Genomic DNA, 9,752 nt, shown 5'->3' on the forward strand with positions numbered 1-9,752 from the left:
GGGTCAGGATCAGATGTTCATAGGTGGTTTCCCATTGCCAGTTTGGTGTAGTGGTTAAGTGTGCGGACTCTGATCTGGGAGAACGGGGTTTGATTCCCCACTCCTCCACTTACCCCTGGCTGGATGACCTTGGGCAAGCCGTAGTTCTGATAAGAGCTGTCCTTCAAAAAGAGCAGCTTCTGTCAGAGCTCTCTCAGCCCCACCTCCCTCACAGGGTGTCTGTTGTGGGGAGGGGAAGGGAAAGGAGTTTGTGAGCCGCTCTGAGACACCTTTGGGTAGTGAAGGGTGGGGTATAAATCCAATCTCCTCCTCCTCCTCCTCTTCTTCTCCTTTTTCTTCTTCTGCATAGCAACCCTGGACTTCCTTGGTGGTCTCCCATCCAAATACTAACCAGGGCCAACTCTCCTTAACTTCCAAGATCTGATGAGATCGGTCTTGTCTGGGCCATCCAGGTCGGGGCCTTAAGGCGCCACTGAACTGAAATTTAGTTCTGACGAGCTTTGCATGCGGAAGATCCCAGCTTCAGTCCTGTTAGAGGATCTAAGACACCAGGTGATGAGAAAGACCTTCCTCTGGGGAAGACCTCCCCACTGGGGAGAACACTGCTCATGAATCAGCATGAGCTTAGACAGACCAGTGGTTTAATGGGACTTCATAATAGGGGTGCCAGCCTCCAGGTGGGACCTGGGGATCCCCTGAACTTACAGCTCATCTCCAGACGACAGAGATCAGTTCCCCTGGAGTAAATGGATACTTTGGAGGGTGGCCTTTATGGCATTGTACCCCACTGATGTCCCTGTCCTCTCCAGGCTCCATCCCCAAATCTGCAGGAGTTTCCAAATCTGTATCTGGCAACCTTACCACCACCCCCATCCTCACTGGTGGCCAGTGGAGGACCTGGCGACCCTTTTTAATGAGTATCTGTGCTCCCATCTGCCAGCAGCTCTAAGAGATGATACAGGGAAAGGGCAGCACATCTGCCTGAGCTGGTCTCGTGACAAAGCACAATTAGAGCTGATTTTTGTTCATTTAAGGGCTCAAAAGCTGCTATTTATTTAGGTGCACTTCTAGACAGCCTCTCGATAACCCCACCGATCAAACAAAAAGCATGGTAAAAGGGTAAAATTTAAAACCATTAAAAAATGCACGGGGAAGCATTCCCCCAGATTTAAAAGAATTGGCCAGCAAAAGTTCTTTAAATTAATACTTTGAGAATGCACCCATTTCCAATTCCAGAAACTGGCGTAACCCTAAACAAATCAGATAGGTCAGCAGAAACCATCCAAGTACGGAAAGTCTTTACTTGGTGCCAAAAGTGGGATATACTTAGCACTAGGGGTGTGCAAAAAAAAAAAATTGGCCCGCCGAAAGACCCCCAAATGCCACTTTTGGCACTGCAAGCCGATTCGGGAGTCATTCGGCCAGCTGAATCACTTTTGGCCGGAGCACCCAGGCAAGCCAAGGGAAGGCAGATTAAACTGCCTTTCCCTGGCTGTTTTCTGGCCAGCCGAAAGCCGCCAAATGATTTGGCGGCATTCTTTCAGCAGGCCAAATCAGATTAGAGAATTTGATTCGGCCAGCGGCTGGCCAAAAATCAGCCAAATCAGCTGTTTTCGGCGGTTCCGAACCAAATGCACATCCCTACTTAGCAACAAGCCAATTTCTGCAAGGACAGGGACTCCACAGTAGGGGCTCCACAAGGCCCTGCCAGCCACCGCATTTCTGAAGGTTGTAGCCCAGAGGAGATGCTATCTGAAATGACGGGCAGGCTCCTACAGCCATTCACAGGTGATCTTTAAAAAGTGCTTCTAGCAAAGGACTCCTCGCTGCTGGGTGGGCCACGAGAGGCCTGTTCTTTGTTTTCGCTCCTTTGCTCAGCTGTGCATGAGATCGCCTTCCGTTCTGAGCCAAGATCTGCGTCTCTCTTTCCACGAAGGAAACCGGTTGGGGTCCAAGGGGTGTGAAAACGTTTTGATTTCTCGATCAAGTTAACCTGATATTTAGTGATAAAGATTTGTTGTTGTTTTTTTTAAAAAAAAATCTGCTTTTCAAAGTTTGGAAGTTTGACATCTGGCTCTGGCCAATGCTGTCCACCAGCAAGACCAGACTTTCTCCTGGTGGAGTGAAATACATTTCCAGGTCAATCAGTGTTTCAATTACCTCCCCCACAACCATTTATTTGGAACACGTTATGGGGTTGGAGCTGTAGTGGCAGACCATATCCGAATGTCTCTTGCCTTGAAAACCCTACAGGGTAGCCATAATCAGCGGTGACTCAAGGATACCTCCCTCCACCACCAGCGCTGTGGATCCATTTCGTTAACAGCAGAACTTTCTTTATGGCTCCTTCCAGCAGAGGAAAGCAGCCCCATTGGCAGAATGGATCTGCAGAATCCAGGCCTGGATTCCCCTCCCCCCCCCACCTGCCACGATTCACCGGGAACATCAAAGCCGATCTTTGGCAAAAACAGGGGGGCCAAGCCAGCCAGCCTTTTTCTACAGAAATGCTTCCAAGTCACCGTCTCGCTCTTTGCGGCTCCAGCCATGGCCGGCAATCATCTCACCAAATCGGCTACAGTTCTATCAGCTCTGTTAACTGCTAACTGTACCCAGTTGAGTGCATTTTGTAAGATTGCTGCGGATATTATATGGTCGGTTAATAAAATGACATGGGAAGCGCTCTCTCTGGAATTTAATTCACCGATTCCACCTAAGTGAAACTAGTGTTGTATGTTGTAGACAGCTGCTGTAGGCAGAAAGTCAGCCAATGTTGGATCAGGCCAATGGCCCATCCAGGCCAACACTCTTGTGTCACACAGTGGCCAAAAAGACCAGGTGCCATCAGGAGGTCCAGCAGTGGGGCCAGGACACTAGAAGCCCTCCCACTGTTGCCCCCCCCAAGCACCAAGAATACAGAGCGTCACTTGCCCCAGACCGAGAGTTCCTATCTATACCTTGTGGCTAATGGCCATGGATGGACCTCTGCTCCATATGTTTATCCATTTCCCTCTTGAAGCCGTCCACGCTTGTAGCCACCACCACCTCCTGTGGAGTGAATTCCAGGGGTTAATCACTCTTTGAGTGAAGAAGTACTTCCTTTTATCCGTTCTAACACAACTGCTCAGCAATTTCATGGAGTGCCCACAAGTTTTTGTATTGTGAGAAAGAGAGAAAAGTACTTCTTTCTCTACCTTCTCTCTCCCATGCATAATCTTGTAAACCTCGATCATGTCACCCCTCAGCTGTCGTTTCTCCAAGCGAAAGAGCCCCAAGTGCTTTAACCTTTCTTCATAGGGAAAGTGTTCCAACACTTTGATCATTTGAGTTGCCCTTTTCTGCACTTTTTTCAAAGCTATGATATTCTTTTTGAGGTGTGGTGACCAGAACTGTACACAGTACTCCAGATGAGGTTGCACCATTGAGTTATACAGGGGCATGATCAATGCTCCCTCTAAGCGGTGGAGTCTTTTGAGCAAAAATTCTACTTTGTGCGCTACTGGCATTAAAGTTGTGAGCAAGCAATTTGGCTACTGCATAAACTAGTTTGCTCTGGAGCCATCCTTCCTGAGCTGACAAAAATCTGTGAGCTAGAGGCTAAAAAGCTGTGAGCTAGCTCACACTAACTCAGCTTAGAGGGAACACTGGGCATGATGATATTGGCTGATCTGTTGTCAGTTCCCTTCCTAATAATCCCCGGCATAGTGTTGGCCTTTTTTATTGCAGCCACACACTGTCTCGACATTTTCAGTGAGTTATCTACGACTCCAAGATCCCCAAGGTATAGTGGCTGGGGAGACCCAGGTTCGAATTTCCACTCTGCCATAGTAGTTTGCTGGGTGGCCTTGGGCTTCTCACACGCCCAGGATGTGGTTGCGAGCATAAAGATGGAGGAGAAGAGAATGATTTATTCCACTCCGGGTCCCTGTTGGGGAGAAGGGCAGGGCATAAAGTGTAGTAAATAAATGAATTATTCACCTCCCCCACAGAATGATCAAAGCTTCTGCTAGCTTCTCCCTGCAAAATGCAAAACAAAAAAACAAAATCCCATACGTCTCACTGACTGGTGAGCTAAGGAGACATCTAGACTGGTACCCTGTTCTTTAGACTTCTGTTGGGTTGTGAATCTTTGTATCTGGGCTGTACCACTTCCTTGTTCGTAGAGAACGGGATGCCAAGGAGAAGGATTCTTAGGCCGGTCTGCCCTGACGTGCTAGTTTTCTGTTTGCAGGGTAATGTAGGAACATTCAGCCCCCACCAACAGTCTGCAGTGGTACTGCCCAAACATGGGTTGATCAGCGGAGGGAACTCCAGACTGGAGAAGAAGCCTGGCCTGATCGATTCGAGAGGGGTCAGGACCAATGCTCCCTCTAAGCCAGAGGTGTCAAACTCATTTGCTACAAGGGCCAGATCTGACATGAATGTAACTTTGCTGGGCCATAAAATGTGTGCCATAAAATGTAATGCTAGGAACCAAAGATATAAACTGTACAAAGGACAGCAGCTGGTAAGCCCTGAGTTGGTGTATCTTCAGGGGCTGGGAGGTGAATCCACAGGGGCTGGGAGGGGGGTGGAAAGGGAAACCCACATGGGTGGACTGAAGAGCCAGGGGTGCAGCACTGGGCACAGACACTCCCTCACTGCTTGGCTGCTGCAGACAAGGTTGTTCCGCCATGCTGAAGCCACAGAGTGGCTCCACCCACATCCCCCCCAAGCAATCTCCTGTTTCCTCCCTTGCACTGGTTGCTCGCGGGCTGCATAAGAGCCCAGAACGAGCCAGTTCCGGCCCCCGGGCCTTACGTTTGACACCCCACAGTGTGGCAGACCATCTCCGGATGTCTCTTGCCTGTGGAGTCCTGTGAGCAGAAATTCTACTTTGTGAGCTACTGGCATGAAAGTTGTGAGCGAGCGATGTGGCTTCTGCATGAATTAGTTTGCTCTGGAGCCCTCCTTCCTGAGCTAAGACAAAAATGTGGGAGCCGGAGGCTAAAAAAACCTGTGAGCTACTGAGCTAGCTCACACTAACTCAGCTTAGAGTGAACACTGGTCAGGACCAGCTGGCCTCTGGGGCTATTTTTGGCCTGGTTCTTGTCTCTCCAAGTTTAAAACCTGACCTGCAGCTCTACTCTCGACTTGCTTCTCAAGGGGGTCTGGTTCTGGGCCAATAATGAGAACAGCCCCACCCCCTTTGCTGGCTCCTTGATGCATTTAGGGGAAGGGAAATACGGTGCACTGGAATAGTCAGGCATGCAGCTAGGACTGCCAGCCTCCAGGTAAGATAACAAGCACACAAGGAACACGGCTAAGTTAGATAAACACAGAAAACACCGTGTTGAAATAATAAACACAACATTCACATCATGTACTTATAGCTAAATATATTTGCTTTTTATACACAACATCAGCTCTAGTGTATTGTAAACACTTTCAAATGACAACATCACATTTCAAACACTTTCAGACTAAGTTATATAACACGAAGAGTCCAACTGTCTTCTTCCTGATGGAGGATAAATACCAATGTACAGTTATTTGTACCGAACAATGCAGCAACCTATTGTACATTTCCCAAGTGATGATCCATCAGGTGAAGCTAGCAGGCAGCTTGTATTTCTCACTGTGATGATTCAGCTTAGCCAGCAAGCCTAGTGGATGTATTTTCCCATGAGGTGATTCAGCTAGCAAGCAAGCCTAGCAACACGCCTCCCGGGCATAACCTGCTTGTTTCGAACAAATCTTCTTCAGGCATAAATTTTTCTGGAATTACAGCTCTTGAATTTAAGACAAACAATGTAAACATGGCTGTTCTGGTTCTCCAGAACATGGCTGTGTATAAAAAGCAAATATATTTAGCTATAAGTACATGTGAATATTGTGTTTATTATTTCAACACAGTGTTTTCTGTGTTTATCTAGCCTCCAGGTAATGCCTGGAGATTTCCATGTATTACAACTTATCTCCAGACAACAGAAATCACCTTCCCTGGAGGAAATGGCTGCTTCAGAGGGTGGAGTCTGGGGCTTTATACCCTGCTGAAGTCCCTTCCTTCCCCACCACCCTCCCCAGCCTCCATCCCCAAATCCTCAGGAATTTCCCAACCTGGAGCTGGCAGCCCTACATGATGCGGCTCACACATAAACTTTTTTTTCCTTTCAATTTATTAATCGCTCAATCCTGCAGAGCTGCTGGCTCTGAGTGATTTAAAAAGGTAAAGGTAAAGGTTCCCTTGCTCGAAAGCCAGTCGAATCCGACTCTAGGGTTGCGGTGCTCATCTCTGTTTCCAAGCCGAAGAGCCAGCGCTGTCCGAAGACGTTTCCGTGGTCATGTGGCCGGCATGACTAAACACCAAGGGGCACGGAACGCTGTTACCTTCCCACCGAAGTGGTCCCTATTTATCTACTTGCAATTTCTTGCTTTCGAACTGCTAGGTTGGCAGGAGCTGGAACTAGAGACAGGAGCTCACCCTGTCTTGCGGCACCCGGGTCTTGAACCGCTGAACTACTGACCTTCTACAGCCTGCAGTTCAGCGTCTTAACCACTTGAGCCACCGCAGCTCCCTGAGTGATTTACAGTTACTCAAATACACACGGGACTAACAATGATTCAGAGGGGTAAGGGAGGACAACATATAAATCTTTAAATCACACATGTTCGCAGCCGACGGGGAGTTTGTTCAGCAGTGAGGTCAGACATGTTCCAACGGCATTTTCCCCTCGGCGTGGCTTGATGTCGTCAGCTTTCTCCAGGACTGCTTCAGTTGCAGCGCAGCACTGCCACCGCCTGGCCGGACGGCCCATTACAGGCTTTCTTGATGCCGAAGAGTTCTTTCTAGGCATTTTGATCTCACGCGCTGGACCTTCCGTTCGCTGGCTAACACCTCCCCCACCGGGGGGTTTAGTGTGCCCACCCTCTCTAAGGAGTGGTACCCATTTTATCTACTCGCCGAAGCTTTCGAACCGCTGGGTGGACAGCGAGCTGGGGACAAAGCTGGTAGCTCACACCATCACGGGGCTAGAACTGACAGTAGTTCTGTTCAGCTCAGATGTTTTAACCAGAGGATAAATCCACTGAAGCGTCCCCTCCAAGAACTGCTCTGAAGATAGCCCATGGCTAGGCTTACTGTAATGATTTCATGTTTTGGTGTGTGTGTTCCTTTAAATGTTTAGTTTGACTGCAGTACTGAAAGAAGACTGATAGAGGGAGATGAGTGTATTTTGATTGGCTGATGACTGAGAGTGTGGGAGGAGATGTTCTGAGAGGATTGTGTGTGTGTGTCTTTGAGGAGAGACAAGTATGGAAGAGTTTTGAAGCGATTCTGTGTGAAAAATTTGAAGAGTGAGCATAGTCTGTGTGACTATGGAATTTTGAGTCTAATTCTGTGTGAATAAGACCAACAGTTTAGTCTGTGCAACTAAGAGAGTTGATTATATTCAGTGTGAATAAAACAAAGAGACTAGCCTGTGTGGCTATATATAAGAGAGAGAGTATACTGAGTGTATAAGCCTGTCAGAGTGGACTTTGGAGGTTGAGAGACTGTAACACCAAGCTTTGCCAGTTATATTCACAAGATCCTTTCTTCAGCAACTGTTCAAAATAGCCAGAAACCTATTGTGTTTTTTATGAAATAAATCAATTTTTGTTTACCTTATCCCAGAAATCAGTACAGTACTTCCTCAGGGCCACATAGTCCTCTGAAGTGCCCAAACCCAAGGTCATACCACCAAAAGAGAGAGATTTGGAATTTTTCATTCATGGTGGCAGCAGAAAACCACCAAGTTTATGTACTCAGAGAGCATTTAAAGGTAAAATAGTTTCCCCAAAAAGTGAGGACGCCACAGTTACCAACCTCCCTGTGGAGGCTGGAGACTTTCTGGAATGATAACTGAACTCCAGACGATAGAGATCAGGTTCCCTGGAGAAAATGGCTGCTTTCGAAGGTGGACACTGTGCTGTTATACCCTGCTAAGGTTCTTCTCCTCCCCAAACTCTGCCCTCTCCAGGCTCCACCCCCAAATCCCCAGGTATTTCCCAAGCAGGAGTGGCCAGGACTGAAAAGCCAGGACTCCAAAAGATGATGTGGGAGTACATTTTTTTTTTTGCACGTTGGCCACGATTTTCTAGTCCCTTCCTTTTTGGTGCTGACGACAGGAATGGCAGTTCTGGGTGACATTTCTCTGTTTGGAGCTTGCCAGAAAATTACCGTTCACTTTCTCTCAATAGCGCGACGTGCGCTGACATTTAGGGCGTTTGAATCTTTTAATTAAGAGGGTGGCAAATTGATTCTCAAGATGGCGTAAATTCACATGGTTTTTAGAAGAACGGGTGCACAGGGTGGGGAGGGGAAGTTGGTTGTCTCCCGTTCTCCAGCTCTCATGAAGTTTGGCATTTCCCGCTTCCTGATCGGAAAGGATTTGTTGCCGTCCTGCGTTTTATGGAAGAAATTAATCTTTTGCTTTCGTATAATCCTGTTAAGCTTGTTCGACAAAACCTTGTCTAATGACCGTGGGCTGTGCTGCACTGCAGAAGGATTAGCCACGTGCCAGTTCCTCCCTCCCTCCACGTTGCCCAGGAGGGGCTGAGAAGTGGCAAAAGGCAGCCGGCTATTCTTGGGTGCTCTCACAGTAGCCCAGTTGGTGGGATCCTGAGCCACTTCTGTGGCCTACATCACGCACAGAACCAGCGTGGTGTGGTGGTTAAGAGCGGCGAACTCTAATCTGGGAGAACCGGGTTTGATTCCCCACTCCTCCACATGAAGCCATCTGGGTGACCTTGGGTCAGTCACAGTTCTCTCAGAGCTGTTCTCTCAAGAGCAGTTCTCTCAAGAGCAGTTCTCTCAGAGCTCTCTCAACTCCACCTACCTCATTTTGTGGAGAGGAAGGAGATTGTAAGCCACTCTGAGACTCCAAGTGAAAGGTGGGGTATAAATCCAATCTCCTCCTCCTCCTCCTCCTCCTCTTCGTCTTCGCTGTCAAGTCGGTGTGAACTTATAGTGATCCTATGAATTAGTGACCTCCAAAATGTCCTATGCAGTCTTAACCACCTTGCTCAGGTCTTGCAAACAGAGGGCCTTTGTGGCTTCGTTGACGGACTCCGTCCATCTCATGTTGGGTCTTCCTCTTTTCCTGCTGCCTTCTGCTTTCCCCAGCATTATTGTCTTTTCCGGTGACTCATAATGCAACCAAAAGGACGATAGCCTTCGTTTGGTCGTTTTAGCTTCTAGGGAGAGTTCAGGTTTGATTTAATCTGGAACACACCGATTTGTCCTTTTGGTGGTCCACGGTCTCCGTAAAACTCTCCTAAAGCACCAAACAGATGCTTTTCTCAGCAATCCAAATCATTCTTGTTGTAGCTGCCATTATTGATGTCTCTGTTGCGGTGACACAGGATCTTACAGAGAAGCAAAGCACGAGACAGACTTTCTGCCCCAAGGCGCTTGCAATCTGAATTTCAATGAACAGGAGATGACATAGGGAGGGGGAAGGGCCAGACCTTCTTGCATGTGCCAATTGCCACAGGCGGTGGTGGCAGCTACAAGCATGGATGGCTTCAAGAGGGAATTAGATAATCATATGGAGCAGAGGTCCATCCGTGGCCATTAGCCACAAGGTATAGAGAGGAACTCTCAGTCTGGGGCAAGTGATGCTCTGTGTTCTTGGTGCTTGGAAGGGGGCAACAGTGGGAGGGCTTCTAGTGTCCTGGCCCCACTGCTGGACCTCCTGATGGCACCTGGTCTTTTTGGCCACTGTGTGACACAG

The sequence above is a fragment of the Gekko japonicus genome, unplaced genomic scaffold (assembly GCF_001447785.1).
Source record: "Gekko japonicus isolate JY-2015 unplaced genomic scaffold, Gekko_japonicus_V1.1 scaffold2910, whole genome shotgun sequence".
In the NCBI taxonomy this organism is placed as follows: Eukaryota; Metazoa; Chordata; class Lepidosauria; order Squamata; family Gekkonidae; genus Gekko; species Gekko japonicus.